The sequence below is a fragment of the Rissa tridactyla genome, chromosome Z (assembly GCF_028500815.1).
Source record: "Rissa tridactyla isolate bRisTri1 chromosome Z, bRisTri1.patW.cur.20221130, whole genome shotgun sequence".
NCBI lineage: Eukaryota > Metazoa > Chordata > Aves > Charadriiformes > Laridae > Rissa > Rissa tridactyla.
This window is the reverse complement of record NC_071497.1, coordinates 71,147,736-71,164,125: the sequence shown is the minus strand read 5'-3', so window position 1 is coordinate 71,164,125 and position 16,390 is coordinate 71,147,736. Positions and strand designations below refer to the sequence as shown.

General features: G+C 40.6%; 1 protein-coding gene across 4 annotated transcripts in view; it reads left to right on the top strand.

Annotated features, from left to right (window-relative positions):
• Positions 1–16,390, top strand: part of GHR (growth hormone receptor) — a 127,748-nt gene that overhangs the window by 60,835 nt on the left and 50,523 nt on the right. The window lies entirely within an intron of this gene.

Below are 16,390 nucleotides of genomic sequence, written 5' to 3'. Positions count from 1 at the left end.
TATAAAAGAACTGTATGAGGTTAATTTTTGTTATAGAAGCTGGTGGGTTTTTTTCCTTAACAAGGCTTTTTAGTATATTCACATGTTAAGCGTAGAACTATTTGGAAGCACAGAGGAAGCATTTTAAGACTACATTTTGGGCCTGAGGCCAATATGAACAAGTTTCATAAGAAATATACTTAGACATTCTTGAGTAGAGTTTATAAAAGGGATTTGAAAAGAACATGTACCCTCAACCAGCCAGCTGTCTGTGGGTAGCCAGCAGAAGCCTTTTTAGCGAGGAGAAGCTGTGAATGCACATCCTGTGGTGTTCGTGATTCAACAGATCTGCCCAGGGTTCACATCCACTGAGTGTACCTCTGGGTTTACACAGTGCTTCTCCTTCCCATCCTTATTCACCACAATTCTTCCATCTTCTGAATTAAGTGCCAGGCTGGAAAGTACTTGGTCCAGCTGTGCTTTCTCTGATGTTTTTTCTTGTTGCAACCAGCAATGATTTAGAAACATCACCCGGAGGCCTGTTCTGACTCTGGCGGGTCCTCTGGGACTGGTCTTTCACTCATTTGGAAGAAAAAACTCACGTTAACTCCAGTGGAAGTTTAACACTGTGTCAGACTGCTCTGCTTACGCTGGTTGTGATCTGCTCCTGTAAACAAATGCAGCTTAACCTGGTCTGCTCTGTCTTGTTCTGGCCTTTGGAGAGAGCAGCAGCGGTTTTCCATAATTACTAATTTTATGCAAACGTGTTGCTGCTTCTCCCAGAGCTATGGAGCAGCTGCAGAAGGGCGGTTCCTTAAGCAGGTGCCCCTCCTGTGTCCTCAGTGTCAGCAGAGAAAGTCAGAGAGGGCAGTTTGACGAGTAATTTTGTTAAAAGTGGGGTGGAAAGAGTAATAAACCGATAAAATTTTCAGTGAAAATTTCTGAACCTCACTCAATTTCTACTTTTTTTTCCTTTAACTGAATGCAAGTGTTACTGAATGCAAATTAAATACCTTTAGAGTTGCACGCCATGTTTCATTAGCCTTTCTAGTGTTAGTTTCAGAACTAAACCAAAGGGCTAGGGCATACTTGCCTGTAGTAATAACTGTCCTACAGTTTAAAGGTATAATCCCCCCCTTTGCCCTGATACAGTTCTGTAATTTCTTGAAGTTGCACACTTAAAATTTCTAGATTAAAAATGAGGTTTGAATAGGGAAAACACAAGTTTCTGTTTATTTACTTCTATGTGTGTGGCTCAGACGCCTGTCCTCTGTTATCAGGAAGAGAAACATTAAGATTCTCTTATCCCTTGATAGTTAAGGCCTTTCCTTTAACATTTATCAAATTTGGTTTAAGTTCCTAGTGTATCTGACCATTGAAGGCGATGAATTAATCACATTTTCACTTGTGTTCCCTACTTTCATTTCCTACTTGCAGCAGCACTTCCACTCTGCTACCTACATGTCCCATGGGAAGAGCGTGCCTATTTAAGAAGTGTTTAAGGAAGCGTGGTGCCGTGAAGTGTTTATTTTCATATTAGAATTTGGCTGAAACAATGTGTTTTGAATCCTTCTCTGTCTTCTGATTTGGTTAAAAGAAGAGGAATTTTCTGACAGGAATTTGCAGAATAAAGCTATATACTCATTTTCGCTTTTTTGTGTACCAATCTCTTTAGTTAGACCTATGAACTGAAATAAAATTTTCAAATTCCTCCTTGGTTCTGCTGAAATGTGGAAAGTCAGTATTTCACAGTGAAATATGATACCTGTACCAGCTCCTATTCATTGCCTCATACAGAATGGTCAGTAGAACAAAAATGGATGTGTCCTGACTTGATCCTTCCCCCCCAGTGTCTGCATTTTACAGTGCACTCATTCAACAGACAAAAATAATCCCTGCCCAGATGCAGTCTACTAGACCAATTGATTTCTCTCTCAAGATTTAAGAGCATATGAGGATTTTTTGGTCCTTGGCAGATGAGGTGTGGTCTAGATGTCCTAAGTTCAGTAAAAATCTGTGTTATAAATAAAACTTAACCACAACATCATCTTTGTATAACTTTGTCTATACTGATGAAATAGGAACTTCCATAAGCTTACCTTCAGAATCAAAAAATGAAGAACATTTTAGTTGTGTTCCTGTGCTTAAATGCAAGACACAATACTAAATATTTATGTCCTGATTTGCTGCACTATTGAAGAGTTGTGTGTGTGAAGGGAACAGAGCTTTGCTGTCCCAAGAATAAATTTCTAATGACTACACTGCTTCTAATGCCGTAACACATTTATTCTGAGTAAGGGACATGCTCAGCTGAGAAAGCAATCCAAGAAAGTGTAAGTCAAACAGGAATATTTGAGGTGACAGCAGGAGAGAACATCCATTTGCCATTTTTGCGTGATTTAGGACAGAGTATTATTTGAGATCTGCTTATTAGCTCTTTTGTTCTTTTTTTCCCCACATGAATGTGCTTGTACCTGCATAAGCTCTCATGAGCATCCAACACCACTCAAGTAATGATTCCTGACAACCTTACAGAGCTCTGCCCAGCGCAGTCTTGCTGAGGCCTTCCTTTAAACTTAATTAGATGCACTCCATGCCTGTACCATATCTGATACGTTGCCCAAGGGACTGGATTTACAGTGTCATGGTTCCCTAAAAAATCCACTTCAGTAATTGTATTTCTTCTGGCAGCACATTAGAAAATAGCACATACTTGCTGATCTTCTACCAAAGCATGTTACTGAGACAGTGAAATACTGACTTATGGAAAGCTTTTATGTCTTGAAAGTAAGTTAAGATTATGTTCAGCCTTAAAAGACCTGTGCTTCAAGCTGGCTCCGTGCCATGGGGCCGGATCTGCTCTTGGCACAGGGTGAAATCCCATACATGTTTCCTCCTGGAGGGGGAGAGGGTGTGAGGCCAGCAGTTGGCCAGGCAACTGCACAGCATTTGGGACTAGATATTGGACATTTAGTCACCTATTTGCTGTCTCCAGGCTGGTGCCAAGTTCTGCTGGAGGCTTTCCATTGATTTAGCTCATTTTCATGCTCTTCTTTTGCGAAGAGCTTGGCTTGCCGTCTCCTTAAACTGAGGCTAGCGTGAAGTGACAGGGTTGCCCACCGTGTCCGAGATGGCAATGCTGAACGTGACCGAGCATGTCTACTGCACCAGGTCTTCAGCTGTAGTTCAGAACTGAGCAGGTCTGGGACTTGCAGCCCTCTACCAGGGAAAACTGACCCACACACTGTCCATGTCCTTGAGGTGCCTGCTGTACGACAGTAAGGGCAGAACAGAGGCAGTGGTAGAAAGAAAGTGTAAAGGCCACAATAATAGGAAGGTAATTTCAAATAGGCATGTAGTTACAATAGGTAAATGAGTTTTATGCCCTAGGGATTGGAAAACGTAAGGCCTATTTTCACAACTGATGAAGACATTTTTCTTAAGTCAACAGAACTAACACTTCTAAGAGTTTAGGTTGCTTTGAAGATGGGGAATTGTGTGATTGTGAAAGTTTAGTTTAATTTAGTTAATTAGGTACATGAACAAGAAAGAGTACTGCTTCATTAGTACATCACCTACATCTGTGCAATATTAATAGTCATTCAAGGAAAAAATAAGAGCTTATGTACACATACACGATTTGTGTTTGAGATAGATTAATATAACTGCGGTGTTTCAAATACATATCCAGTACACACCTAGGTATTTTGCTTCACTATACCTGCTGACACCAGAAGTGGTTGAGGGGAATTGCTCCAGACAGACTGAAAAATATTTAGGAAGGAAAGTAAATTTTGTCTGCTCATTCCTTCTCTACAGCTGATGAGTGTAGGTCACATAAGGACATAGAGGAATAAACTGGGAATTAGTCCCAGTTAATAAAACAATACATAAGCTCAAGCAGTTCCAAAACTAATTTCTTCCCAGTGAAAAGAAGTGGGAAATGTCTTTTATAATTTTTTATACTAGATCAAAGTTCATTCTAGACTATTACAACTATGCTAATTCATCTTCTGAAGCAAGTTTAGAGGCATTCATATTTAATGATAGCACAATAAAAATATTTTTGAGTGAACTGGTTTTGTACAATGATAATTTTAAGAGCTACAAGCCTGCGTTTATTGTTCATTTTATCTAATCTGATTTTAGAAATGAATTTCTTTTTTTCCATCACAACTTTTTTTAATTATTGTATGAAGCTGTTATGCTCAAGTGCTCTATTTTCCTCACTTTTATATAAGAAGTAGGATTAATTTTTTTCTGAGACATATCAAATCTAATTTTTACTTCCATCAAAATGTGCTTTTGTTATGCTGGTGTCTGCTCGCTTATTGTACTTGGATGCTTTGCATGCGTTACATATCCAGATTAAACCATCTAAGTTTAGGTGTGCACTGGATATCAGAGCTCCCATTTATAGACATGGAGATTGAATCCATAACACATGCATACACGGCTTTAGTGTCATTAAAGGCACCCCTGGACACCCGAGATAATCTGCATGGGACTCACAGTGATGACACAGGACCTGCAGGACATCTGCATCATTCTGGAATGGCCAGAAGCTTAAAGAGCTCTATAAAAAGAGTAAGGCCAGGCATCTCATGTGTACCTGAATATCTTTTCAGGCAATTAAATCAATTCCATCAGCTGTTCTTTGTTCCAGGAACTGTATTGACTACCTCTCCATTGACTATTGGGAGCTTGGATACCTAAGGATGAGATTCATCCATGTATGAAATTTATGGATATCCTCTAGGTACCCAAAAAAACTGCATGAAACTTGTAGGTAGGACATCTGTGCCTTTTGAAGCTGGAAGGCAGGCAGAATATCCTAGGTTGTCTGAGGTAGCTACAGATGTTTAGGCAACTGGATTTTGCCCTACCTTGCATAAAGAGAGCTAAATATAGGTGTCTTCATTTTGAACTGAGCCTCACCCTTATAGCTGCCTAGTTTGGATGTGCATAATTCTGTGTGCTTTCATCTGGGTAGTGTCAGAGCTGCTCAGCCGCACGCTGTAAGTCTTCTGGTGCAACCAATGTAAAGGGTCTTCTCACTGGATTGACAAGATAGCAGTTGGGTTCTTGCCATCACCATGAAGTTAAATAGCAGATGGATGTTGTCTAAAGGCATGGATTTTACTTTTGTTACACACAGAGGAGTTCTTAGTCTAAGCAGGAAGGTCCCTTTGAATTGCTTTTGAATATTCTCTGCTGAGAAAGGGAGATTTATCCATCTGTCCATGGAGTCTGGAGGTACCAGGGACTTCATTGCTTGGCTTGAAATATTCTGAAAAAAGATCAATAGCTGTGTGGGGTCTTGGTTGAAAACTTGTTTTGTGATTTAGGCAAACTCAAATTTTATAGATTGCAGTCAGTATAGTGACAAGCTGTTTCTCACACACGAAGGGTATTCTTTTGCTTTTAATGACTTCTTTTGATGATCAAGAACAGAGGACATATTTACGTATATAACAATCCTAATCTTGTTAGGAAGTGACAAAAGATAATGAGAAAGGTCAGGATTTTCCACATCTTAAGCTGCAAACACTCTTGCCTCCTCTTTGTAAATAGTAATGCCATAATATAGTTGTTAGTCATTTGTTCATTGTGGTCATTTTCTCTTAATTCTGGTGTGTCTTTGCTACAGCCTTTCAGTGTTACCTACTTTCTCAATTATATGCAGCTATCTAAGTACGGAGCACAAGCTAAAGCAGAGCTGCCAGTAAAATCTGAAAAGCTCAAAATTGTGATCAGCTTAGTGCATCCTGGTTTGCATGGACTGGGGCAGAACTGTCGAGAAAGCGTATTTAAAACTTTCACCTGCAGACAAAGCCCTTAGAATAGTTGCCTTATTTCCAGAAGTTGACGTGTTTCTGAGCAAGAAATATGTTCCGTTATGTAGAAGAAATTGCAATAGAGCTGTTCCAGGAGCCAGGATCAGAAAGCTTGGCATGGAGAAGCGTAAGTTATACCACTGTGATCTGGCTAAGCCATTTCGGCTGGAGGGAAGATTCATTTTGGCAGAGAGCAAAGTAGTATTTCCATCGTCACTTTCCATTGCGATTAGGCATGGCTTTGATGTCTAGCAGAAAAATCCAAGGGGAGGCCTTGAGTCTGTGCACTTCTGAGTTACTTTTACAGTGCTTGCTTCCTAGCTAATAGTATATATTTCAGATAAGCCATTTACCTGGGCCAGTGTGATGGTATCTATGCTCTCACATGGAGGAGAATGGCATTCACCTTGTCTTTCTTCTGTGTTGGAAGCATACGTGGTATTTTAACAGGAAGGGATTTTGGATTTCTAAGAGTGGTCTTCCACTTCATTTCCACATACTGGAAATGAATTGTAGACAGGCCTATACTTTGTAAGAAAACACAGAAAATAAAAACATAATGCAAAAATTTTTAGCTATAGTAGGCTCAATTTATGGCCCTAAAAATCCGTGTTTAGGCTTGTAACTGAGTAGATCTGGTGGTTCAAATGCTAACCTGGCTTGCCAGAGACTTAGCTCTTTCGTCCTTTCCTCCAAACCACATCTGTGACTCCAGCATTTACTGAAGACTTTCAAGACTTTGGTTATCTTCCTCCACAAGCCTGACAAAAACAATTCACGAACAATCAGCTTCAGTCAGACACCCTGCAAAATAACGTACGTGCCATAGTTACCCCATCCAGTTATCTCTGTTATCTTTAACATTCCTGTTATCATGTATATTTCCTTCATTGCTCTTTAGTTGCCATCACATTTTCTTCTCTTTTGAACACAAACTCGACGATTTGCTGTCTTCTGATTGCTGGGTTTTGAGGTCATTTTCAAGAATCAGCTACACCTGTGGCAGTAGTGCCAGGTGTCGTCAGAAGGGGAAGTCAGTCTTGCTGCCTCTCGGCTGCCAACCTTGTAATCCCAGCATACGTCTTCGCTCTACCAAGCAGACCTGCAGACAAGCCACCAGCACTCGCGCTGGTCCTCCTGTGAACCAGAATTGTTCCTCCTTTACCAGGGCTGAGCTGCACCCAAAACTGCTGGCTGATGGTGGCCACTTGTAGCTTGCTTTTGGAGGAGAAGCGGCGAGGCCAGTTGGAAGCACTAACTTTTGCCCACACATGCAGTTAAGGCCGTGTATTCAGAGAGGAAGACCAGATGATGGAGATGATGCAAAAATGTGCACAGCGTTTTTTTACCACTATCTTAAGAAGCTAACAAGTGAGAAAATTCCTAGTTGCAGTTTTTACTTTAACTGCTGTTTTGATATTTTAAATGTAGTTGTATATTTCATGTGAATTACTCAAACAGTTTGTACTGCACTAGCCAGATGAACTGAGTTAATACACTGACTGTGCATCAGGGGAAGGAAAAGTAGTTCAGGCAAACAGACAGTAATCCATATTATAAAAGCATATTGTATGAGTTATAATGAATCATTCCATGCAGTGGAGCGCACACAGAGCAAATTGCTTTCAGTAACACCCATCTGTAAAAGAAGAAACCCTTGTTACTGCACATTCATAGCATACAATGAAATGACCATGGGAAGGGGTAACTTTTTGTCATTAATTTAAATGATGATGCAGTTATTGTGCAGTAACTTGCATTGCCTGATATAAAATGCAAGAGGTTTTTAGAATCAAGAGGCTGCCTGCCAGTGTTCAACCTTTTCTTTCCAAGCTGCGCTCTTCAAAAGTGACAGTCAGGATCCGACTGGAAACAGAATAAATGCATGACTGGGAATTGGAGAGCCATCACTGAACAGACCTGTTTCCTACCAGTATAAATGAGGGAGCATTGTGTGCACCTCAGCAATATTTTGACACATCTGGGTGTTCTCTTCAGTTATTCCAAGGGATCAGAAGTTAAACACTTTAGAGCAGGAGTTGACAAGATGCCATCCTTGAATCACACAGAATGGCTCTGAAAGCTTTGTGCAGGTCACCATGCTCAGCAGAACCAGATGATTCTCAGGGCTGCAGCCGCACTTCCAGCACAGTTGGGTACTTTGGGAACTGGAGTCACCATTTGGAGGATGGCTGGGTCCAGCCTTGCAGAATTCTTGGTCAGTTGGGCTCCAGAGAGTCCCCCAGTTGTTTGCTTCCAACCTTGGCTGCTCCCCAAGTCTTCCCTGTTTCATTCCAGCAGAGTAATGCTATCCAGGTGATTATCTACTTCCGAAGATGATGGAAAGGGGAACGGCAAGGAGATAGTGCTGGGGAGCTTGGCCATTGTGTGACCCTCCACAACAAGGCTCTGGCAACATTCCCCTTGGGGAATAAAAATACTTGGATGAGGCTATTACCCCTCTTTGCTATTGGAGAGGTGCTCAGAATGAGCTATGGAAGAATAGCCTAGGAATGAGACTGTCGGTGAGAGGCAGAGCTCCAGACTACAATTCTTAAGTAAGGATCCTCTGGCTTCTGAATGTGGAAGAAATCCTGGTACTTAACAAGACAAAGGTTTCTCTATTTTGCTTTCTCTTCCAGACCATTGTAGAAGCATGCGGTAAAATTAAGTAGTAACAGCAATGGTTATTTTTCTGCAGAACTTCTAGAAAATTGTCACCCTCCTAGGGAATTTGAGTTCTTTTTGTATAATGCAGGGAAGACTTTATATTTCCTGAAGAACAGGATTATTATTTTTGCAGATAATTACAAAACTCCTACAAAGTAGGTAATTCTGTGCTAAGGGGTGTAGAATAGCCATAAGGTAGGCTGACGGAGCTGGTGTATTATCTAAAGAGCCATGCATAATGTCAGTTCAGTCCCATCTTTCGTTCTTATTAAGTTGGTCAAGGAGATTTTCCTGAGAGTTTCAAAGAATGCAACAGGAAGCTGTTAAATATTATATAGTTGGGAATTTATCACTTTTGTCAGCCTTGGCACCAACAAAGTGGGATGAAGCAAATCTGACAGCAATTTTAAAAATGGCTCAATGACATTGCACATCAGAAAGTTTGTTGTCTAGGCAAGGTAAGTTGGAAGAAACATGAACAATGCATATACTGGTAGATGCATCGATAAATATGATATATTTGGGAGTCTGTGTAAGTCATGTTTCTTTCAAAAGACACTTAGGGTCTGTCACCCATAGCTACTGACTCAAAAAAAGATTTCAGCATGCACACAGAAAATGGTAGTTCAGTCCCTACAGTGTGAGTTTTCATACAGCCTTTGATACACCACCATAGCAAAGGTTCCTTAAAAAAATGCCAGGGGATAAAATGGAAGGATTTCCATGGATTAAAAATTAATAAAAAGGGGAAACAAAGGAACAAATGGGACAAACAAAAGGAACAAACATCTCCCACTGCAGAAACATCCAAGGATATTTCCTTTCTACAAACCATTGTCGTGGTTTTGACCAAACTGGCCAATGGACGGTGACAGATGCTCTCCCCTAACCTCTCGCACATGGAGAGGAGGAGGAGGAGACATGAAGAGATTTATGAGTTTAGAAGAAACTAAACTACTTTAATGAAATATTAATAGTAAAATAAAAAGGGAAATAATGAAATAGATACAGTATATACAAAACTGCCTTATGCTCCCAGGATGATGTTACCAGTAGGCACTGGGGAAGTCCCAGACTGGACTCAGTGATGGGTGGCAACTGGATTCCAAAGCTGGAGTCAGGAACACACGGATTGGGATCAAAGGCAGATGAACAGACAGGGTCCTCCTTGAACACTGGCCATTGAAGAAAAGAGAACTGACCCTTTAATCCCTCAGCTTTTCTACTGAGCATGATGCATATGGGATGGAATAGCCTGTTGGTCAGTTTTAGGTCACCTGTCCTGTCCGCTCCTCCCTGCAGGTGCGACCACTCTACGCTTTGCCGCTTCCAACCCTCCAACAGGGCAAGTAGCAAAATTAGCTGACCTTGGTTGTTATAGCAATAAGTATAAGCAAGAGCCTCTCTGCATACCATTCCCTGGCACAAACTGTAAACAGGGGTCTTACCACTCTGAGAACGAAGTGTTTTCGGTGCAACGTGCTGTTAATTTCAAAGAGGTAGAAGAGGCCTAGCTAAGAAATAAAATTACTGAACAAAAAGTTGATTCTGTTTTACCTCAAACCAGGGCAACCATACAAGCAGAAATGAAATCAACAAGATCTCTTCTGCTTGGAAAGTTCAGTGGCGGGACAGGACAGAAACTGGTGCCGTCCTGCATCGTGCGAGGGCATGAAAGAGAAGGATGTGAGCAGGCAGGAGCCCTTGGGGGCTGCTGGAGCCCCACGTGCGTGCAGACACTTGGCACGGCACGGCTGGAGCCATGGAACGCGGTCTGGCTGGGGAATGGTGAAAGATCTACCCAGACCAAGAAGTGTGTCTTTTGTGGGCTGTCCCTAAGAAACATGCTGAAAGGAAATATGTTTATTCTGTATTTGGTCTGGGATTTTGTTTGTTTATTATTCCCCTAGTAATGTGTAGTCTTGGCGTTAGGGCTGACACAGAAACTTTAGAAGCAAATTTGAAAACTTGCTGGGATCAAGAGTTTACCCTTGAATCTCTATCTGCTACAGCCCCCTGGTTTTCACTTTGTAAAGACAAAATAACCAGAACAATTAAATGCCTGGCTGGCAAACACCATGTGCGTCACGTTTCTTTTAAAAGGCACTTAGTGTTTGCCACCCATGCCTACTGTAAAACAGGAATAAAAAAAAAAATTAATAAATATTAAATCTTAAACAAGAACATGTACAAAGTAAAATAATGTTATTATACCCTTTGAATTTGTGTTCTGTCTCTTCATCACTGAAGCACAAAACAAAGAATAATGTGATAATTTGCCTTTGAACAGGAAATTGCAAGTGTTAGGGAAGCAAATGTAGGTAACAACTATAAATGTTAACATGGTCTATTCATTATTTGCTGTTAATGGTCAAATAGTTAATACTCAATATAATTACTTCAGTGAAAATGCTGATGTCAACTATAGTTACTGTTGTATAGGATTTAATTCAAACCATCTGTTTTAATCCATTTGTATATATCCCGGGTTGATCTTTGCTTGCAGTGAAGTTTTTTTTCTGGAAGTAAAAAGTAATTATTAAAGGAATGTAACTTATTAGTGGTTCAGTATAAGTCACTGGTCTGATTATTCTCCACGGCTTAATTGAGTCCATTTATTTTATAGGGCAAAGGAGATATGGTTTATTAAAAAGGAGGTATAAACCACTGGTGAACAATGTGGCAAAATGCTGGTGTGGGTGTATGTAAATAACAATTTATTTTCTAGTGAACTGTTTCATTCTCCGGTGTGTTCTTCAGTGGATTTTTAGGGGATGTTTGGTCTTGCTAACTAGTTTAGTTAGCTTTGAATGCAACTGCCTCGTCTGTTTTAGTCAGAAATTGCCCTGTTCTCCAAGGATGCCTCCACTTGGCTCCAGAGCTCAGCTCTTCATGCTGTGAAGATCTATCAAGCTTCTTCACAGGAAAAACACGTGCATCTAGGGCAGCTCCACAAGTAATGAAATGGATGTGAGATCAATAACTTATTATCTTTCCTTTCTGAGTCCATGGTATTTGCACAATAGGAAGCTGTAGAAGTTAATCAGAAAAACCCACGGTATCTCCTGTTACTCTTGGCACGTGCCTTTCAACACTCCTAGGGCGGTTCAGAACTAAATTAAAGTCCTGGCTGGATTATGCCATGCTTTACAGAGGCAGAAGGCAAGACTTTGCTCTTGAAAGGATGCACTGGGAGCTCTTCAAGTTACCCAGCTGTCACAGCTGAAACTGTTTAACCTCCCATTCCTGGCCAAGCCAGTTAGATTTACATCCTTGTCTACAAAAATACTTGCAATAATATTGCAGAACCCTCCTGAATGAGACTTCATATTAAAAGAGGTAGCAAAGACAAAAGGAGCAGAACTTAATGTGGCTGCCCAAAGTATCCAGCTGCTATTATTTATTTTTCCATCGACACTGCTCATTGTTTGAAGTAGGTTTTTCTCTGTGTTGCCCTTTCTTTCCTCCCCAAGTGAAGAAACATTTGTTTTTTACCAGGAGGAACATGCGTTACAGAATCTGGCACATTTGCATGTGGTGCAATCTTGTGAATGTTTTGCTGAGATAAGTGAGTGACAGCTTCCAGTTGGTGTTCTGCAGGAGGTGAGGGCTTCTTTCCAGAAGTGCTGACCATCTCAAAATAAATATGTTCTCCTTGCAGAGGTCCCAGTCTGACATGTTATCTTATCCTCCCAGTACAGCGGGCTTGATATTCTGCTACACCAGTTTATCTAGCTAATAAACTTAAGTAGCAGTTCCAGTTACAGGAAAGACTGTGCAAGGATTACATCTATCGGAGTTAGCATTTGGTCTGTGTTGTCCAACTTTATAACAGAAGACTTGATTGTAAATTATTGCTAAATGCCGTTTTTCAGTTAGGAGATCTTGTTACCACTGGAATTCAACATGTTTTTTCTTCCAATTTGTTGTCAAAAGTGCAGTTTTTCTTAAGACGATGAAGCTCTGTTTTCTTCTTGTTTAGAGAAGTGTCAACAGTTAAAGTCTTGCTATTTAATTTCATTATATCCCCTTGAAATCCCTTAAGAAACATGAGTTATGACCATGACAGTGCTTTGCACTTCATGCATTTTATATCTCAGCAACTTGCAAAGATGTGTGAAATACAATTTAGATCTCCAGTAATCCCAAGATACCTGTGTACATGCACTAGCTTTCTAGAAACAGCATTATTTTTCCCAAAGTCATAGCTATCCCTAAAGGAAATAGAATATTAGACTTAGTATGTGTCTCTTAATCTTCTTTAAGAACAGAAGTGGGGACCAATAAAAATATTATATGCCTTACATTGATAAGACTCATGGATTTTAAGAGAAATTGGTTCTGTATGTTGTTCTGTTCCCTGTGGAAATCCCATCATGCATTCAATTGCAGTTTAGGAAAAGCTGCTGTAGTCTTCTAACAAATTAGAAGAGCCCTAAATCCATCATATCTCTACTCTACTTGCAGTAAGCTATCCTGACTTCTTACATGGATGGGGAAGTCCCACAGCATTTCCTGCTTGTTAACATAATGCACTGTAGCTTTTAAATGCAGCATGTTAAATTTTTACATGATTTTTACAAAAATGCATAAGAAGAAATCCTTCTTCCTTTAAATCAGGGCAAGGCTTGGGTCATAGATAAGGAATAAAAATTGTTCTATATTTGTGATGGCTACAGGATGGATGTGGTTGTAGGAGGAACAGAGCTGGCGTACTCAAGTCCTTGCAGCCCATTGTATGGGAGGTGTCAGGAGAGCTGCTGTGCCGAGCGCTTAGACTGTCCTGAGTTCTCAAGTCTTTATTTCAGTGCCACGATGTGAGTGAGGTTTGTTTTACTGATTAAGGCTGTTTTGGGGGGCGGCTTTATTAGTACGTGGTTCCCACACAATTGGTGTGAAATTACCATTTTCATTTTTCTGTTGTTTTCTGGAGAAAATGTGCCACAGTTACTGGAGCTGTCAGTAGCAGCCGTACCTGTCACAGGTCTCAGCAGAAAGGCAGAGGGGTGGCAATAACCCGAGCCCTTCAGATGAGGCTGAGGCACGTTGACAGGAACGGGTGAGCTTCCAAAGCCGCTTACTTGTCCTAAAGTAAGCAAATTCCCTGTGACTCCACAAAGAGTAATAGTTCTGTAATAATGACATTGGTCTGAAACTTTGAGCGTCTGGCTGTGCCACAGAAATTCCTCTGTGTCCTTGGCAAACTGATAAATGTCCTTGTCCCAGCTCCCCTGCTGTAAAGTGAGAAGGCACTTTAAGGATAAACTCCTTAATCGGTTTGAGTCAATCAGATATTATGGTGATGAAATTGCTGAGGTTGTGCAATATCCTCTTGTCAACAGCATTGCATTTATTGTGCGGAGCAAAATGACAGAAAAACATATCTCTTCTTCCAGTGCTCATGAAGCTGGCAGGATGCCTTCTCCACCATGGCAGGGGAAGGTGGCTGTGGTGCTTGTCAGGAGGGGTCACCACCAGCAAGCAGAGAAAATACTGAAGTTTCCTCCAGTGCATATTTGTTTTCTGCATAAATCTGCATGCTTGCAGAAACTCTGCTTTTCTTCCAACAGGCAAGGACTTGTGCAAATGTGGGCCCACAGCTAATTGTTGCCATGGGAGACTCTGAAATGGCCACCCACACTTTGATATCTGAATGGAGCTTGTGTTCAGACATACTCTTCAATCTGTGCGTCAACATATGCATATAGTGTTTACATACGTTTCTTCCCTGCTGTAGCATGGTCAAGTTGAGATATGAAAGGTTGCTTTTAATGTTAAAGATTTTTGGTAGCGTCAGCAGCACCTGGAACACGGTGTCTGTGGCACCGCTCAAGTAGCCGAGGTGCCCAGGGTTGCTGGGTGTTGCTTCAGTTTGCTGCTGTGCTCGGAGTATATAGAAAGGCACAGACAGCCGTAAGAAATTTTCACTTTTCTTTCTTTAGTTGTTGCCCACTGTGACTCTGCAGCCCTTCTTCCCCCATAGAATAGTGTGATCCAAACATAAGCATGGAAATGCTGGAGATTTTCGAAGAAGAAAGTATTCTCTTTTGAATTGCGAACCTACTTTCCCCTTTTCTTGTACTCAGAAAAGGCTGTATTGTCCTGTGTGAATTCTTCTAAAATACTTCTGTTGTGAGACATACACCTGAGTTAGAAAATCTCAGCTCAGATGACTGAAGTTTGGAGAAGCTGTAAGTGACCTAGATGCCCACGGTGGCAGGTGGTGACCGGGGAAGGCGTGCCACTGGTGCATGGATTCTGCTAACCACCAGGTGCTTGTGAAAGGTACTCGTACAAGCAGGTGTTTGTATCAGCTCTTTGACAGGCTAAATTTGACTTAATTTTTTAAGCTGCTTGGATTCTGAAAGCTTTTAGATGACGCTGTTGAAACCAAGCTGCTTGCTAGCAAGCTGCATTAGGAAATCAGTAGGGTCAAGAAATGTAATTGTTTTGCTATTAGTGTGCCAGCAGAGCTAGGACTTCTCTAAGCACAGCTGCACCACCGTCCTCTCAGAGTGGATCTGTGTGAAGTACATTAAAACATATTGATGAAACGTTGTGGAAAAGACTGCATTGTCACTGGCTGAGCTGCACATTTGCTTTGGACGGTGAATTTGGCACCGTGTAGTGAGACGAATGAAACACCAGCGCTAGAGTACAATGCTTGGCTTCCTCCCTGCCTTCAAAACAGTCTAACCTGCCAATTCCTTCTGCGTACCCAAATACTGACTGGATTAACATAAATGTCAATTATAACATCATTTAGGACAGCAAGCAAACACTTGTTCCTGTCTGACACTTCTGTGTTGTGCCTGAGCACCTTTCGCACCAGCAGGTCCTTTCCTAAATAAAGGAGGAGCCGCAGGTGTCACCCCAGTGTGGGCCTTCGTGATCCCTTATCTGTGTGGCTTCGCGTCTTTTATTAGGATCCTTGGGCTCCATTCCAACCTGGTATTCAGTGATTCTGCCACTGAAGTTGTTCCCCTGCTCTCCTCCCTTCTTTTGTTTTGAGGGGGTTTGTTTGTTCTGAAAAGATGGAGACTGTACATATTATTAATCTAATTTCATTATGACGGATGTACTAATGCAGACTTGGATTTTCAAGGATGAGGAGTACAGATGACTAGATACTTGAGAAGTGATAGACGTCTAATTGTCATACTGTTTGTATGCTTGTATTTCCTTAAATTGCAATTTTAATTTAAACTGGGAGATCTCACATCCAACTAAAATCCTTTGCCTATCACTGAGAAAGTAACAACTAACAATATTGAAAGTATTGAAAGTGAAAGTAGCAAGTGAAACATCTCCTTATATAGCTGCCTGTTGTGCATTACCTCACTTTCTAGTCTAAGCAATTTACTAATGAATAAAAGACATTTCTAAAAGCACTTGAATATAAAACGTGCTTTTATATATATATATATATAAAACCAAAATTTTACTCTTTTTAAATGGCTGTAAAGAATTTTAAGAATTAGTTAAACTGAATTCCTTAAATGCAGGCAGGAGATGGTTCAAGCTACAAAATATTTTAATGAGCCTAGAAAGTATCTTTCTCGGTGAAATACCAATATTTCAGATTGAAAAGCAGAATAATTTTAATTGTTTTTCTTTCACTTTGTAAAATACCTTACTGAAGAAGATGGATTCTTAGGAAGGCAGTTCACTTTAAAGCGTGAAGTGTAATACATAAGAACATATTCTAGATGTCATATTTAATCCTTTTGCCAAGCTTACCTTTTGAAACATGAAGAAAAATTGGTAACAAAACAGTCTTTTTTAAATAACTGAGAAAATTGCACATAGTTGCATTTTCAACACCAAAATTTTGTTATTCAAAGCGTTTGCAAAACAGTTGTTTTGAATTTTTTTGATGAAGCTTGTTCTGTTTTTTTTTTTTT